General features: G+C 41.1%; 1 protein-coding gene across 8 annotated transcripts in view; it reads left to right on the forward strand.

Annotated features, from left to right (window-relative positions):
• Positions 1 to 18,006, forward strand: part of tns1b (tensin 1b) — a 205,480-nt gene that overhangs the window by 94,947 nt on the left and 92,527 nt on the right. The gene's annotated exons all lie outside the window — the stretch shown is intronic.

The following is an 18,006-nucleotide window of genomic DNA, read 5'->3' on the forward strand; positions in this document are numbered from 1 at the left end:
GCGGTACTAGTAGGTTTTAATGTGTTTTTTGCACATGCATTCATGCAGTAGATGTACAGTTTGTATGGATATGTGTGTCTGAAAAAGTAATCATGACGTGTGTGTGTGCACAGCGCTGCTTCTAGTATGTGTAACTGGTATGGATGACAGGAATGTGAGCATGTAAGAGCTTGGAATTTGTGTTTGTCGTATCACTGTAGACGTTGTATGTATGTGTGGATGTAATGTAAAGCACTGCTTGTTTTCTGGAGGGCTGGAGTGTCTGTGTGTGGTCTCCTTGGCTTACCATGTTTTGCGGTTGGTGGCCCATGGTCATGGCTGGAACGACAGCGGTGGCGTGCTGTACTGTATGCCTCTTCTCTTCTCTTCTCAGCACCTATCGACGGTACTTTTAGTGTGTACTGTATGTGCGTGTGTGTCTGTATTCATCCCTTTCTGACCCAATTTTCAAAGCACAGTTTGAAAAAGAACACACATTTGTGGTAGAAAGTGTTTCATCTATGAAATATGTATTATGTTTTTCACGAGAGAGAGAAAGTGTGTGTGTGTGTGTAAGCTCTCTTCCACTGATTTCCATGTCGGTGTGTCTGCAGCCATGAAGTCAGCCGCAGTTTCACAAAAGTTGTTGCACAGAAAACATCGCCCCAGGCGTGAGAAAAAACGACAGCGCTTTGGGAATTTTTGGCACGTAGAGTGAGTCACAATTGCCTCCGATTTGCTTCAAATTTTGGAGAAAGAGAATAAGGGCATAGTGTGAGATACATGGATTTGCAAGGTAGAACTGTACGCTGACAACGTTTTTTTTTTCCTGTCAACCCTGTCTGTGGTGGTGCATAGCTTCTTAATGGATTCTTATTTGTTTAGGAGGATGAAGTGCTGCCAACACCACCATTATACTATGTAAGATAAGACTTAAAATGTGTTTAGTCATTCAAATATGTTGCAAATAAATGCATTAATGTACTGTAGTTCAATAGAACTACAATGGCAGCCAGATGCAGGTCCTCTTGGTTGTTGCTGGTGTCATCCCTGTGACGTTCTAGTTATACTGTAGAACGGTTTTGCACCAGGCCAGTGAGTCAAATCAGTCCTGGCTATATACATCTCTGGCTCTCTGCATTGTGTATGTACAGTACCCTGCAGCTTCCAGGTTCCCATCAAGTACAGTGTGCACAGCAGTCTATAATCTACATGGCAGCTTCATTATATGCGCAGAGAACCAGAAGCCCAGTACTCCTATACTGGAGTTGATTTGTGATAATTGGATTAAACACAACTTTTAGATTTTTGGATTTAAGTTGAGGACATTTTTTGGCTGTGGCTTCGGCTTAAAGAAGCTAAAACACTCGATAGAGCCGAGGGGAACTGCGTTGTCGTCACTACGAGTCACATTTCACATAGTCATTGGACAACTCAGCCGGCAGAGAAAATGATGGCTTTTCTGCAAACCATGGGATCCGTTTAATGTTGACGTTCCTGAATCCCAAAAAACGCTTCATACATATGTTTCATTATGAAAGAAGTTTATTATATCAGGATAACCCATTGAGATGAGTCATCTCATTTTTGAGGGGGGTCTGTATCAGCCCCGTATCTGACTTGCAGAAATGCACAATGACACGTGGTTAACGTTGTGAAACGATTGGTTAGGTTGAGGCAACAAAACAAGAAAATGCGTCATGTTTTTTTGTTGAAATAATAACGCAACAATGTAACGCCTTTAGCAGACTGTCTTACATAATGTTACATAAACAAAACTATGGTACGTGAAACTGCGGTGCGTGAAACAACGGTACGTGAAACATTGGTGCGTGAAACAACGGTAAAAGAGTAAACTCAGCGTTTCCTTTTGCTTTCACACGGGACAGGAACAGTGGTCTCCTGGGTGAAAGTCATGTGTTTTTTTTACCTTTGTGGACTTCCTTGGTTACTGTATACTCGTTATTATACCACGTAACTTTCAATAACGGTCGCACGATATACTACGTCACTTGCTCTGACTGAACGCAAAAATGTCAACATTCAACATATCTGTGGTTTGCAGAAACGTAACATTTTCTTCCTGACGCAACGCTGCATTTGATCCATTGTTGGTATAAAAGTATTGATTAGAGCACCTTTACATGCTGTATTGTGAGATATTTGACATCAGATTTGTCGTCACTTGTCACATGATGTGTGACCCACACATTCCTGTTAAGCATTCCTTGTCAAACATTTCAATGTAACACAGCACTGTCCTGCCCGGACAGCGGCATTACCCATGACTCCTGGTTGTGTGGGAATGGCGTATACATCCACTGGCAGGGAGCCCGTGCCGGACTGGATTTCAGAGAGGACATTTTTCATCATTACCATCTGCCAGGGAAACAGTGCTCCAGTCAACCCCCCGTCCCTCCTTTAGGCAGCTCATGATAGATGCCTAACCACAGACACACATAAACCGCACATGAAGCCAGGACGGGCATATAGGAAGGGTTGGGCAGTTTGGGAAGGTGTGTGTTGGGAGACTATGTCCGTGTGTGTGTGTGAGGTTCTGGGATTAGGGATAAAGCAGTGGTCCATGGACCATATAAAACCACTAGCATGAATTCTCATGCTTCTCTGCTGACGTAATCCCTCCTTGGTGTGTGTGTGTGTGTTTCAGTCCTTGCAGACGCAGCTCAACCTCTTACATTACTATGTATTGTAAAAGAGAACATTATAGTTTGTTTTTCTGCTTTCCGTGCTGGCGAAAGCCGTAGCTGAAGTCATTATGTCTTTGGATTGTCCGTATATCCAGCTGTACGTCTGTCCGTATGTCCCATTCATGTGAATATCTCAGGAACACCTGGAGGGAATTCCTTCAAATGTGGCACCGACGTCCACTTGGACTTAAAGATGAACTGATTAGGTTTTGGTGGTCAAAGGTCAAGGTCACTGTGACCTCACAAAACATGTTGTTTGGCCATAACTCAAGAATTCATATGATAATTATGACAATTTCACACAAATGTCTAATAGGATAAAATGATGAAGTGATGACATTTTACACGGACATGGACGTAAACTGTAACTTGACCTGTGAGGCGATAATTCTAGTTTTAATTTGCTGTACCGGTCTTTCCCCCTGTTCCATTGTTCCTCTCCTTTCCTCTTCTCCCCATGCATCTAAACAGATTGATGGATACTAGATAGTAGGGCTGTGACGAATCTCCTATCTCCAGATCCGATACTATCACAATACTTTGCTGCCGATTCGATAGTTATTGCGATATTTAAGGTTTGCGATTCGATAATGCGATTTATTGCAATTTTTTTGTTACCTTTTTTTAACACTAGACCATGGGAACAAGTTGAATCATACACTTCTAGGGACTTTTATTTTAGAAAATATCTAAATTAATAGAGTAAGAATGTTTGATTTTCAGCATGTATGTGGTCAGAGACACCTTATTTTGAAAAACGGACGTAGTCACACATGTAGACTTCCGCTAACTTCGCCAAGTCCGTCTCCCGTAAGCTCCGTTCTCTGTATACATCCATGGTCAGCTCCATCGGGGTCGTTTGAATGCATTTAACAAAAATGTCAGTATATGGGTGCTCTATAGTTGTAGCATCGACTGATTTGACCACGGAGATGCGAATGACGGCTGACATGACCGCACGTTACCGCAATACGATAATGTTTCCTGTCCAGGACAGAGTTAGCATGCATCTTTAGCCATGATGTCTAGCTCTGCTTTTCCTGGCAATGAGTGAAACCCAAAGTGTTTCCATACTTAAGGTTTACCACTTTGGATTTAACATGTGTGGGTGCAGGTCGTATCCACGCGGAACCTCCGCCGTTTTTCACTCTTTCGTTTCGGCCCGTTGTTGCCGGCTAGTTTGTTTTGGTTGACGGAGTTGGAACGGATATGACGTCACGTCACTCAGACAACAATAAAAACGATAACTTCCTACTACCTCCGCATGGACTCAAATGGAGCAAATATATAGATTCTGGCATTAAAAATGTATTTCAAAATTATAAATAAAAAAAAATGCGATACATAGGTGAATTGATTTCCCCCCCCCACCCCTACTAGATATATAGAAAACTTGTCATTGGCCCTTGATTCAAGGGCATAAAGCTACATTGAAATATAGGCAAGTGACAAGTTTTACCATTTACTCAAAGCTATGCTCAAGTACAAAGTTTGCATATACAGCATATGGTGAATCAATACATGGCTTGATACATATCCCGCTTAATGTAATGCTAATTATGTTCTATTTTTTTTATATCTTTCATCCTCACAAAATGCTCCGTAGAACTGTAATGTGTCCACAGCAATGTGTTTGTCCTCTGGACTAAATTCTGGCACAAACTGTGAACCTGCAATACATTAGCAACATAAATAATCTACAGCCGTGCCAAAGCATCATGCCTTACCATTGGGCTTTTAGTATGATTAATAGTATCCAATGAAGGCACAGTAAAAGCTTCACGTTTTCCAAGGGCGTCATATGTTTCACTTATGGTCGTTACTTAGCAGCTCGTCTGGCACATGTGAGAAACTGCTGTCATAGGCCCAGAGGAAGGCGTTTAAAGAGTGTATGAAGGAACATATCCGGTTGCAGTTAAAATGAACAGTGGACCCCTTTAGAATTTACTGCTTTGAGGCTGTAACAGCTCAGTACGGTTAAGACGCGACAAAGACCACCAACTTGGACCAAGTCATGCCTCATTCATTCACACGGAACGGAAGAAATGTTTTCAGTTTCATTGTTTGGTTTTATTTTGTGCTACAACTCAAACTGGTGTTTTCACCAAACTTGTGCATTAAATCAGATCGGTGTTTCAGACAAGAATGGGTAGAAAGTGACTTTGTTTGTTTCCTTTCAAGAAAAGCTCAACTCTAAATGAAACCACTTGCCCACAATCATTGTTTCTCCCCATTTGTCCTACAGTGACAACTGGTGCCAGCACACTCAGACCAAAGCTTTCTGCAGACCTTCACAGTCTAATACCCCTTAAATAGAGGAACTTCTCATAATACCCCTAAAAAGAGGAACATTATAGTGAAACGTTTAATGACGGCTAATCTTTTAAATGACTCCGTGCAATCAAGCTTAAAGCCTGGTATAATGGCCCTTTCTTACACAGCGTTTGCATTTTTCATAGTCAAGAAACAAGAAAGAATGGGAAAAAAACGTTCCCAGTCTTTGACATGGCTTTATAGTTTGACAAGCAGCTTTACATTTTTGACCACCAAATGATATTGTTCCCCATTTGCCATGACAACGCCAAGATGGCTGCCCTATCAGTTGCAAAACTATTCAAACCAATGGCTATACACTGCCTTCTCATCACATATTGTAGCTGTATAGACATAGTATGATTTTGTTGTGGAGGTAGAAGGCCTTATTTGACCCTTGCAAGGCTCCATCTTGCAAACCCTAACCCTAATTCCCTAACACAGATCTATTTTGGCTTAAAAGCAACATGATGTTTATTGAATGTGGCTCCTCCAATGAAACTCAGCTGAAGTTTTGTGATGTTTAGGCCATGCGGAGAGTTGCAGATCTATAGATTTATTCGGCTTTTGTTGCCCGATGCCCTCAGATGCAGATGGGCTATAGGATGTTGTACATTGGCGGAGAGGGAGAATGACATCTTTCAGTGTGTTTATTCAGAAGGCACAAGAAAGGCAAGGTTTCATGATGTCACATTTTAAGAATTCCCCTCCATCACCCCACTAGTGGGTTTCTATCCTAACTCTGGATTTAGTTGCTGACTTTAACACTTTGACGTGATGCTAATGCACTTTGACAAGATGCCATTGCTTTGAACCTCTGTGGTCACATATTACATCACTGCATACAGCTTCTTTTAAGATTTACGGCAGATTTGGAGAAGCAGCTCCTGGCTGTGCTCTCGAGGCATCAACTTGCATTAGAAGTTATTGGAAAGCAGTGGTACCGCCACCAGGAGGGAATCGAGTGGGTGGGGCCGCTTTTGCCACCCTGTTTATTTTGTAAGGTTTGCTAAACTAACTGGTTTCAATGTTTTTTCTTTCATGAATATGATAAATTTGTATTACTTTGATGTAATAACCATTTCTGAACTCTCTGAACTTCCCTAACCTTCTTATCCCTGTGTTGCTTCCAGTAAATCCAGTCCTCAGATGAGGATGGGCATATTGTTTTTTACTGGAAATGTTCTGAATTAAAATGTACCTTTTCCATTGGAAAAATGATATAGCCCTACATGAACTTTGGACAGTAAATCTTCATGATTACCATGTTGCCCAATAAAATGACAGCTTTCAGATTATGAAGAATTTAAAGGGGACATACTGTCAATCGATTAAAATATTTAATCCCGATTAATCGCATGATTGTCCATAGTTAAGCGCATATTTTTTATCTGTTAAAAATGTACCTTAAAGGGAGATTTGTCAAGTATTTAATACTCTTACCAACATGGGAATTGACAAATATGCTCGCTTTATGCAAATGTATGTATATATTAATTAATGGAAATCAATTCTAAATACAAAACAATAACAAATATTGTCCAGAAACCCTCACAGGTACTGTATTAAGCATAAAAAATATGCTCAAATCATAACATGGCAAACTGCAGCCCAACAGGCAGCAACAGCTGTCAGTGTGTCAGTTTGCTGACTTGACTATGACTTGCCCCAAACTGCATGTGATTATCATAAAGTGGGCATGTCTGTAAAGGGGAGATTCGTGGGTACCCATAGTACCCATTTTCATTCACATATCTTGAGGTCAGAGGTCAAGGGACCTCTTTGAAAATGGCCATGCCAGTTTTTCCTTGACAAAATTTAGTGTAAGTTTGGAGCGACAAGCTATTATGACATGGTTGTACCAATGGATTCCTTAGCTTTTTAGTTTCATATGATGTCAGTATCTTCACTCTGGCTTTAAAACTAAACCCAATACAACCTAAAAATTGCAAGTTTTGTTAATGCGTTAAAGAAATTAGTGGCGTTAAAACAATTTTGCGTTAACGCGCTCACAGCCCTTTGACATATCATGAGAAACTCACTTTTTCAGTACTTGTGCTCATACATTTGTATATCTGGAGTGCCTACCAACCCACAAACTGTGAAATAAGACAACCCAGTCAGTTTTTTGTGGGCTGCCTGGATCAGAAAACGTGATTCAACAAGCCATTCAGATGTGGCTCCCCTTCCTATGTCACATGCAGGCTCATTAGAATATACCGCCCACGGCTTGAGAACTACCTTTGCAAAGGTGCACCATATTTTTCTCGCAATCGAGTAAGACCAGACTGGGCTTTTCCTTAAAGACACAGGCGTTAAAATGGACCGTTTCAGACAGAGGTGGAATACAGGTATATTCAGACAGACAGTATAGGAAAAATAATGTTTGAACATTAAACCACGTAATCATGTTCTGGTAGAAACCAAAAATACAGGTATGAACCTGAAGATGAGCATGAAATATCCCCTTTAAATTTCATGCTCAGGTGATGGATAAAAATCGTGCAATCAGTTACCTTTGATTGTCAGTCGGCCAAATCTATTAAAAACATGAGTGAAAGTGCGGTATGATTCCATGTGACTGAGCATCCATGTGAACACTATGTGAAGTATGTGCCCCGTGTGTGTGTGCCAATCGTCGACTGGGAGGGTGAAGAGGTTGTTTTCCTTTTTTTCCCCCCTCTTATCAAGCCTTCATGTCTCTCTGAGGAATGTTTATAGAAAGCAGACCTGGTTCTTTGGTTTTGCAAGAAAGGCCTCATGTTGTTGTTTGCTTTTCATGGCTGATTGATGGGGAAGGGGGCTTGGTCTTGAACAGAAAGACAGGAAACGTCGGTGCCAGGTTCCTGAATCTCTCCATGCAGCTGACACTTGAGGACTGGTGTGCTAAAAGATGAGGAGATGTTTGTCTGGCCATTAAAGCATTAATAGTTCTACATCAAAAGAAGACTGTAATGGCCTTGATAGTTTTTCCCAGCTTGTTTATGACTTGCTAATGGCAGTGTTGATTTTGCCTCCCGAGACGTGTTATTAATATTTATTATAGTAGTGTTTGTGCAGCAGTGATTAATGCTTACAGGAGTCTGGTTATGCAGGTCTGAGAATGTATCGATATATCTGTCAGTAGATTTCGAATGCACGTGTTGAGTGAACCTCACAATTACTTCTTACATAATCTCTATTCTGACATTTCCCATATTCAACTGTTGATGCATGCGTGAGGAAAACAATTTTGTGCAAAAAAAAAAAAAGGGGAGTTGAAAGATAAATAGATAAAGGAGGCAGAGGAGGAGGAGAAAGACGAGGCGAGACTTTGGCGGGATTAAATGTGAAACCCCAAACCCGCCCATCCATCTGTCATTACATACAGCAAAGTGTGTAGGTGTGAGTTAGTTGCCTGTAAGATCCTTGCATGTTAACATAAATATCCTTCCCTCCTCGGGGCTTTTTTGCCAGAGTTATAAATTAATAGCTTATCTTGTCGTGGTTGACTCTTAGCGCAGGCTCACCTCAGCTTGTCCAATTTCCCTGCTGACAACAACCACCTGCCTTCCGAGACAGAGGCACTCCTCATACAGAGTCAATATAGCCTAGAAAGACAGCAGCTATCACAGTTCAAGCTTCCACAAAATATACATGGTAAGAGCATCACAGACTGCACTGAACCCAATGTGTCTTTGAGTAGTTGACAAAATAATGGCACCACAAGGTCCATTTAGTAGCTGATCTTCATCTTCAACAAGTCCTCCAACCCATACGACCACACAGGTCATTTGTTACGACCCTCTAATACGACCCACAGGAGCGTTTTCTATTTAGTGCCCCTACCGGTGGCAAGAGAACAACACGTCCTTATACCTAAAGGTAACATTCACAGTTTTAAACATGTGTTTAATAATGTGAAACGGTCGTAGTTTGGTTAGGTTTAGGCAACAACACTACTTGGTTAGGTTTAGGAAAAGAGCATGGTGCGGGTTAAAATAAGCATGTTTGCTACGTAACTTTAAGTTACCTTTGTAAGTTAACCTACATTACGTACATGATGTAAGTTAAGTAGGTTACGTACGTGATGTAAGTTAAATACGTTACTTATGTGATGTAAGTTAAGTATGTGACGTAAGTTAAGTACGTTACGTATGTGGCGTAAATTAAGGATGTGACATAAGTTCAGTACGTTACCTATGTGATGTATGTTAAGTTAGTTAAGTATGTGATGTAAGTTAAGTACGTGACGTAAGTTAAAAACGTTACATACGTGATGTGAGTTAAGTACGTTACTTATGTGGCATATGTTAAGTACGTTGTGTAAGTTAACGTACGTACCGTACATGAATTAAAATAGCTCAACATTGACTTTTAGTTTGGCATGGGACACGAGCAGCGGCCCCTGGGTTAGAGTCCTTTTGGCCCATCATCCATCCCGGCCTCCATCCTACGTCTTTACTATGCCACCTGATTTCCTCCTTTGCTCTCGTCATAATTACTACGGCCTCTAGAAGTCTTACAATAAACATAAATACGGGTTGTAATAAGCTGCTTGTACAAATAACCTATGGAATAATGTTTTTTGGGGGAGGACAATCTCCTTCAGTGCTCTGAAAAGTGATGATTTCAACATTACACACATTTCTGGGCAGCTCCATCTGCTGATGAAGATGAAGTGATAGGATTGAAAGCAACTAAATGGACCTGGTGGTGAGATTGTTTTTGTCAACTACATCCCGTTTCATTAGCCTGTCCTCAAGAGCACAGTACGGTGATATAATATGGTTAAGACTGTGGCAAATCCTGCACTCTACCATGTTTAATATTAGTGTGCACAGTTACCACAATAACTGTAATAACCATGACATCATATTATGTGGTTATTTTTCTGTGTATTTAGGGACACAGTGGAAGGCCTACAGCATCATTTTCAATCACTTTTGGGACTAGTTTCTGACCTGGCAGTCAGTCTTGTGGATTAAGGGTAGAAATAAACTTTAAAGTCTCCCTCCGCTCAAAACTGTGTTTTGCTTATTGTAACTGTTGTGTTGTTTGACCTTCACTGTGCAGAATAATGCATGTGAAGTATGTTTTCACGTTTTTTCATGTTAAAATACTCTATCAGACACAAATACTTATTCCAATATTGTTATGATGTATGCCTTGAAACATATCTGAAGGGGATCTCTAACTATTTCCCCTGATACACCCCAATTATTTTGGCTCATAGTCATTCCTGCAACCCTTTTCCGTTGAAGCCTCTCCTGTCTGACGTATCATGCGCGCATGTCTTTACACTGGTTCCTAACATCTCCTGCGAGGGAGCAGATGTCCAATGACATCATGTGGAAAAATGTTTTCATCTTTAACAGTGTCACTAAGATACCAAATGGGGTAGATGTTGAAAGACTATTATTCACTCTTGACAGAGGCTGAAGTTTTCCCCTGCTTCTTGTTTTTGAGCATTAAAGCAGCAGTAGGTGAAATTTGAGCAAATATGATTAGATAAAGTTATTCATATAAAACCATCACTATATCCTGACAGTATAGTACATGAGACAGGAAATTTAAAAAAAAAATCATGTTAATATTCTGTTACTGTAATGCCTATTTCTTGCATAAAATGTTTTCAGGAACATTTTGTAGTGTACTGTTTAGCTGTAAAATGAGAAAGTTTATGACCCGGTCGCCATGTTGAGATCAGTTGAGGAAATACCAAGCACCGCCCACCAGTCGGAGCAAACATTCTCATTTTACAGCTAAACAGTACACTACAAGATGTTTCTGGAAACATTTTACACAAGAAATAGGCATCACAGTAACAGAATATTAATACATATTTGATCAGCGCTGCCTAGTTTGAACGTTTGACCGGAGTTCGTGAATGATTGACAGCTGCCTCCTGAATGAACAGCCAATAGGAACGCTCTCTCTCTCTGAAATGATCTGAAATGACCTGTGATTGGCCAAAGCCACCCGTCATGGGCTAGATTTTCTAAAGCCTTAAAACAGAGCCATGAGGAGGTGCAGAAGTCTAGTTTTCTCTCAGAACACTTGAATTACAATATGCTGAAAGGTTATTATGGATTTTTTGCCCAATGATGCCAAAAACATTCTGCGTACCCCCCACTTTAAGCTAAGGAAAACACCTCTGAGACATTTCTCTGTACAGTATATATAAAGATGAAATAGATATTGATCTTGTCATCTGTCTTCCGGTAACACGGCAAGCGAGCACTCTGCCCGAAATGTCCAAGAGTTGCTTCAGTACGGAATAAATTGAAATGGGATTGGCAGTGAAAACTTAAATTAGGTTGCTTCCCATCAAAAGCAAAAAATAAACAAGGGACTTTAAGTATGGATGCCAAAGGGCGTACGCTTCCCCACCCCCTTCTCTCAACCCTGATTCTTCAAAACTGCCTTCTTCTCTCGCCCCCTCCTCCTCCTTCTCCTCCTCCTCCTCCTCCCTCGTCCCCCACCACTTGGCCTGGTGCCAGACAGTGAGAGCCATGCTAAATGTGTAAATTAGCGTGCTGGTAAATACCGGCTTTTAGCTGAAAGAGCCTGGGAAGGGAACGTGACCTCCGCTGTAACTTTGGAACAAAAGAAACAAGCTGTAGCTTCTCCCCTCTCCACGCCGTCAGTCCTGTCCAACAAAGACGGGGTGAGAATGAACAGGCGCTTCGGTCGGCAGAAGGCCACTCTTGAGTCCCGGCCGTGGAGAGGAAACATGGCAGGGACATGCAGCGGCTGTCAGAATCCTCCCTGGGGCTCCAGTTATTCATACAGTATACAAGCAGAATAACATACAGTGTGTGTTCTTTATTATGTTTTTATCTTCATATTTATTAGATCTACACAGATTTATCTCTGTTTGGTTATTTGCTACTGCAGTGACGTCGATCTTAATCTTTATACAGTACACATACTTGTTCCATGGCGCTTTAATTTACAGTACAGAACACACAAAGGAGCACACATGGATGGTGCATACACCTGCACACTTTTATTTTCAGTTAATCATTGAGACTATAACATTTCAGAAATTTGCATCATACATTCCAAGGTGACTTCTTCAAATATCTTGTTTTGTTTGCCAACAATGTTTGTTTTTTTTACTCAATAAATCTCTGAAATGAAATAAAAATAGTTATTTTTATTTTTATAGTTTATAATTGATAGATAATTGATTAATGGGCTAATTGCTTCTGCTCTAACAAATTGCACTGTATACAAGAAGACAGTACACTTAAATCACTTAAAGGCAGGGTGGGCGATCTTGAGAAACTAGCAAGAGTACTCTAAATTTAAAAAAGGGATTCAGCCGAAAGAACGAGCCCAGTGTTGTCAACTCTTTTCCAATGAAAGTAGGTAGCAGCACTAGCACCAAATGTCCCCAAAAATTGGGAGAAAGTCGCAAAGTCGGCAACACTGACAGTCCGTTGCTTCAGGCCTCCCTCCAAAGCCAATCCCCCAAAATTATCAGTACGCACTATCAATCGATTAAAATATTTAATTGTGATTAATCTCATGATTGTCCATAGTTAATCGCAATTAATCGCAAATTAATCACATATTTTGTATCTGTTCAAAATGTACCTTAAAGGGAGATTTGTCAAGTGTTTAATACCCTTATCAACATGGGAGTGGGCAAATATGCTGCTTTATATAAATGTATGTATATATTTATTATTGGAAATCAGTTAACAACACAAAACAATGACAAATATTGTCCAGAAACCCTCACAGGTACTGCATTTAGCATAACAAAATTGTACTCAAATCATAACATGGCAAACTGCAGCCCAACAGGCAACAACAGCTGTCAGTGTGTCAGTGTGCTGACTTGACTATGACTTGCCCCAAACTGCATGTGATTATCATAAAGCGGGCATGTCTGTAAAGGGGAGACTCGTGGGTACCCATAGAACCCATTTTCATTCACATATCTTGAGGTCAGAGTTCAAGGGACCCCTTTGAAAATGGCCATGCCAGTTTTGCCTCGCCAAAATTTAGCGTACGTTTGGAGCGTTATTTAACCTCCTTGGCGACAAGCTAGTATGACATGGTTGGTACCAATGGGCTCCTTAGGTTTTCTAGTTTCATATGATGCCAGTTACTTCTACAGGGAACAGTGTTCGGAGATGGCTGGTCAGTCGTGTACATGTCCTGTAGTCCAAGCTGCTCAATAAATCTGAGATGTTCCACAACTTTCCCTGGAGGAAAACAGAGGCCATAACTTTCACAGAGACAGAAGAAAAAAATAAAAAGCTGTAGAGAGGTTATAGAAAACAAAATGAGTGTGGACATCGAGATTCTAGTAAATGATAATTCAGTATACGTACAGTAGATGCATCAAAACAGTTATATATCAATAAGGAATTAGATAAACACAAAGTGATAGGGCATGAACACTTGGACCAGAGCCCTCCCATCATTCCTCTGTGCTTTGATAACATCCCAATAAGTCCATATGGACCCGCACTCTGGCACACTCCACCATCACGGCGGCAGAAAAAGCCTTCTGTTACTGGTTACGGCTCGCAAATTGAATTTGCACACTGAATAGTTCTGCTGGGATGTGCCAGATGCAAGGAGCTGGATAAACATAAAAGCACTCAGGGCAGCCGTGTGTTTATACAGTATGCCAGCGAAAGAGGGCCGGGGAAAGTTTCGACGCACTGCCCCACGCTCTTTTCCACGCTGGAAACAAGCTTACCTGCGTGGCAATCGTTTCACTGCTTTGAATAAAGCTGGAATGTGCTTTTTTCTCTGCCGCAGTTTATCACTACGCTGTTTGATTTTCCCTACTCAGTTTGAGATTTATAGACATCGCAGAGATTTTACTGCACATTGTTTACCCAAATAATGACTCAATTCATCATTTATTTAAGGCTCTACACCGGTCACGCCATAACGAGGGTCATTAAAGCGGCAGTAGGCGGAATGCTTTTGGCATCATTGGGCAAAAATTCCATAATAACCTTTCAGCATATTGTAATTCAAGTGTTCTGAGAGAAAACTAGATTTCTGCACCTCCTCATGACTCTGTTTTCAGGCTTTAGAAAGTCTAGCCCGTGAAGGGAGACTTTGGCCAATCACAGGTCATTTCAGAGAGAGAACGTTCCTATTGGCTGTTCATTCAACGGACGCAGCTGTCAAGCACTCTTGAACTCTGATCAAACGGTCAAACTAGGCAGCGCTGATCAAATATGAATGAATCTTCTGTTACTCTAATGCCTATTTCTATGTTTTCAGAAACATCTTGTAGTGTACTGTTTAGCTGTGAAATGAGAACATTTTCTCCGGCTGGTGGGCAGTCTCTGGTATTTCCTCAACTGATCAACAGTGGCTGCTGAGTCACAAACTTTCTCATTTTACAGCTAAACAGTACACTACAAGATGATTCTGAAAACATTATGAGGAGAGGAATAGGCATTACAGTAACAGAATATTGATTCATATTTGATCAGCGCTGCCTAGTTTGACCATTTATCGGAGTTCGTGAGTGATTGACAGCTGCTCAGAGAGGGCAAGGCTCCAGCTCGGCTCTGATTGGTTGTTTTCCTCCGGTCTGTGAAATCTTGCAGATGCCATAGAGTGCTACAGGAATGAATCCTAAAGCCTGGAAATGAGTTAGCAATTTAGCACTTCCTGTTCCCTCGTCTGGAAGTCAATGGGTGTTTTGAATGGGATTTTAGCTAGATGCCTGAAATAAGAGCTGTGGTTAACAGAAGCTGAAGAGATTTTAACGTTTTGTTCTACGATATAAAATACGTCAGTAAACATCTCATGTCATCACGCCGAGTCTTTCGCCTTTACAGCCTTGTTTTGTACACTCACGCTCATGCAACCGTGATGTAGTTTGTTTATAGCCTAACGTTACCTTCTGCCGATTGCATTCACACTTTAAAAATCATAAAAGTGGTTTTCATTTGTGGAGATTATCTTGCTGAACAAAACGTGTGTTTGCCACAGAGCTTGTTTTCTGCGATAATCCAAAACCCAATGGAAAAATCACATTGGCTTTTTGTCAAGGGAACCCAGGGCGATGCTAACTTCCTGTTGGCCTGCAGTAATACGTCATTCCTGCACCACTCTATTAGGCACACCGGAGGACACACAGGCACATTATTTTTTTCAGATTGCCTGTCTCATGCACTGCTGCCAGGATATAGTGACCGTTTTATAAAAAATAACTTATTTTAATCATATTTGCTCCAATTCTACCCACTGCTTTAACATATTCAGACCTGGGGGACTGACATCAGTTGCATAACATGGCTGAGTCTGGAGTGTGTCAGTAGCTAACTGCATGTGAACGCTGTCCTCCAAGCCAGAGACGTCTGACATGGTCTTTTTGTCTGCAGGAAATGGGCCCTTGTTTAATGCTGTTAACACGAGCATGCACGGAATGCAACAACACAATTATTCTTTATTATATTACACTCATTTGAATACTCCCGATAGCATCAACACACGCTCACTCACCAGGCCCCCTCCCCACGCGCCGCCGAGCCCGGACAAAGGCTTTCTGTAGGTTCTCATCTCAATTCAAACTGGATTCAGAAGCCTTTGGTCACATTGTGTCCACCGTATGCTTGATTCAGATGTAAAAATAATATGTTTCTAGGCCAGTGGCATGTTCTGATCTTGTCTTGTGATAGCTTGAAAGTACTCTTATATGGCATGTGAGGACTGCACTAAGATAGATCTGAACTTGTCCTTTAACTGACTTATCTTTTGAGGATACAAATAAACTACAGCCATGCTAGTTCTGCAGTTCTGTGAGGCTGAACTTAAAGCTGCAGTAGGTAGAATTGGAGCAAATATGATTTTTTTGAAAGTCATTTTTATAAAACGGTCACTATGTCCTGACAGTAGTGCATGAGACAGGTCATCTGAAAAAAATTCATGTGCCTCTGTGTCCTCCAGTGCTCCTAATGGCATCTGCAATATTTCATGATTTCATAGACCGCGGGAAAACAACCAATCAGAGCTGATCTGGAGTCTGCCGTCCAGGTGCCGTCTATGAGAGCCGGCTGTCAGTCACTCACAAACTCTGACCAAACGATGCATGTTGAGATCTCTTGAGGAAATACCAAGCACCGCCCACCAGCCGGAGCACAGCCAATAGGAACGCTCTCTCTCTGAAATGACCTGTGATTGGCCAAAGTCTCCCGTCACAGGCTAGATATTCTAAAGCCTGAAAACAGAGCCATGAGGAGGTGCAGAAGTCTAGTTTTTTCTCAGAACACTTGAAGTACAATATGCTGAAAGGTTAGCACGGAATTTTTACCCAATGATGCCAAAAATATACTGCCTACTGCCACTTTAAGAACACTGTTGTCAATGCTAACATCAGCACGCTAATATGCTCAATGTTAACATGCATACTTCTCAGATAAGGTGTTTTTTATTTTGTCAGGAGTGTTTTCCAGCCAGTGGTTTCCCGCTGCTTGACTTGTGGCTAGCCCACTGCTAAGTGCTCACCTGCCCCCTGCCTTGACATAAATATTCCCTGTGGTTTCTGGGAGATCCTGGCTGTGACTGCTTTACCAGACTGCAATAGTGCAAAGTTCCACGCCAGCGCCAAGTCAAGAGGCAACTACTTAGCATGAGGGAGAATGTGAGCTATTCTGACGTGGGCGGACTACCTACCCGCTCAGTCTGACCTTTTCTTTTTATTACACTGGGGACATTGGCTAACTTGTCACTGATATCATCTTCAAACATAATTAACTCTGTTTAGCACAAATAAAAAAGCATGACTTTTATTAGACATGGCATTCAGCTGAATGCCAGTTGTCATAGCCTTTTTGATGTTTGGAGAGGAGACTTGTTCATGAAATGGCTCTTTGTGTCACTATAACGTCACATTTCATGATTTAAATTTCACATGAATTCCACACAATGTATCAGATGTAACACCAGTGTATCTGATGGCTGAATGTTTGAATGAAAGGGTGGCCAGTCAAAGTAGTGTTCATTATATTTATGGCTTAATGGGGCCAGAAACCGGCAGTTATTTTTTCTCCTCCAACTCAATACTTGTAAAGCAGAGTGTTCTTTAGCTCAATTCTACAATGTATTCCTCCTGGTTTGTGTGCTTGGACATATTTGATTGGTCAACACATCGGGCCCTATCTTACACCCGGCGCAAAGCAGTAGTAGTAGTAAATCTGGAGGGGGGTATTTGTTTGGGTCCAGAATCGCTGACTCCACCTTTAAGTGTCTATATAAACAAAATAGAAGCAAACCATATACATGAACAAGATAAAATAACACATAATTTCATCACTTATCAATGTATTGGTTGTTACTCTCATACTAATTACCTTCCTGAGCAAAGAGCCACCCGATTAGACTGTTATCAGGCCATTAAATAAGCATTATCAGTCGCTACAAGCACCATAAATGTGGGTCAACAGGGCCTACTATGTTGTAAAAGTAAAAGTGAAACTTTCAACAAGCATCATGTTCTAACATGTTGTAAAACTGAATGAAACGTCACGTTTTGAACACAAACAAAAAGGCTTCTTTAGGTTTAGGCAACAAAAAAAACAGTTAAGTTTAGGCAACAAAAAACACTTTTGGGTTACTGTCACTGTCTATACTACAGCTCCTGACTTCCGCTTCTGCTCCTGTCATAATTACTACGGTCGCTAGAGGTTGCTGTCGTGTTCTTTTATACCTTCTTTCGGTGATCTACCATGTGAATAGATGATACAACCTACTAGTGGTTTTAGCAGGTCCCTATTGACTCACATCTATGGGGCTTATAGGGACTGATAATGCCTATTTGATAGCCTGACAACTGACTGTCTAATTGGCTGAAAGAGCAGACAGTAAAAACATGCCACATTATCCAGTTTACATGTTTTTTCTCAAAATCAGGATGAGATGAGACCATTTCCACATTTCTTTAAGTGGGATGCTTGCACGTTCAAACATGTAAACAGGATTCTCCAAAAACTTGGCCATAATTTGGCTACTAGTGTGCATGCAAGATGATTCCTGA

This window comes from Sebastes umbrosus, chromosome 13 (assembly GCF_015220745.1).
Source record: "Sebastes umbrosus isolate fSebUmb1 chromosome 13, fSebUmb1.pri, whole genome shotgun sequence".
In the NCBI taxonomy this organism is placed as follows: Eukaryota; Metazoa; Chordata; class Actinopteri; order Perciformes; family Sebastidae; genus Sebastes; species Sebastes umbrosus.